Source organism: Desmodus rotundus, chromosome X (assembly GCF_022682495.2).
Source record: "Desmodus rotundus isolate HL8 chromosome X, HLdesRot8A.1, whole genome shotgun sequence".
Taxonomy (NCBI): Eukaryota; Metazoa; Chordata; class Mammalia; order Chiroptera; family Phyllostomidae; genus Desmodus; species Desmodus rotundus.
In genome coordinates, this window is record NC_071400.1 from 48,507,886 (window position 1) to 48,508,918 (window position 1,033).

Below are 1,033 nucleotides of genomic sequence, written 5' to 3' on the forward strand. Positions count from 1 at the left end.
AAATGTCTGCCTTATGGCTGCCATGTCTTGAAAAATGGAAAGTGATCTGCATGGGGGAGGGAAGGAAAGAAAAAGTCTCCTTTGTTTCATAGCATGGTCTTCTTATTAATTCTCATTCAAGGCTGCTTTGACTTGAGCTTAGTTGTGATTTAGTAATTTCCACGGATTTTTTAGAAAAGATTTATTTATTTTAGACAGAGGGGAAGGGAGGGGGAAAGAGAGGGAGAGAAACATCAATGTGTGGTTGCGTCTCACACACCCCCTAATGGGAACCTGACCTGGACCACATCCAGGTATGTGCCCAGACTCGTAATCAAACCAGCAAACCTTTCTTTTTCACAGGTCGGTGCTCAATCCACTGAGCCATACCAGCAAAGTCTTCATGGATACTTATTTTACAATGGGGGAACGAATTTGAACATAATTTTTTTTTTGTGAAAGGCACTCCTTAGGAAAAAGATGTTGTGTAGCAGATCACATGTGATGGGATGTGCACAGGCTTAGAATCACAGAATTTTCAAGAGAAAAGTACCCTAGGGAGTATCAGTCCCGTGTTGCCTGCACTCATTAAAGTCCATGCTGACCTTTCAAGAAAGAAAATGTTCATGTCCCTTTTATATTTTGTATCATGAAAACAATCTCTTTCATATTTTCTCTTTGTGATTTTGAAAAATTTGTAAATAAATTTTTAAGTTTTCATTAGCAACAATTGCGCCTTGGATAAACCTCATTGACTATAATATGGCCACTGTGCAAAGCTTGTAAATAAAATTTTAAACTTCAACCCTATATTTGTAATATGAAAAGTGCTTTTTAAATAGATTCTGATTTTGATATTCTACCCTGGGGTGGTGGTGGGAGAATTGCCCACAGTGCTCTTATACATTATAAAAATAATTGGTCTAAGATAATCTTCCTTCCCCACAGCCACCTGTCTCTCTCTCTCTTTTTTTATTTTCCTTCATTCAGTTCATTATTGAGTCAGTACCTTGTTTCAGGAAATGTACAAGGTCATGTTATATACCCTCCTGTG

At 37.8% G+C, this 1,033-nt stretch overlaps 1 pseudogene; it reads right to left on the minus strand.

Moving 5' to 3' along the window:
- Positions 1-652: 652 nt before the first annotated feature.
- Positions 653-760, minus strand: LOC112296910 (U4 spliceosomal RNA; annotated as a pseudogene).
- Between the last annotated feature and the right edge of the window lie 273 nt (positions 761-1,033).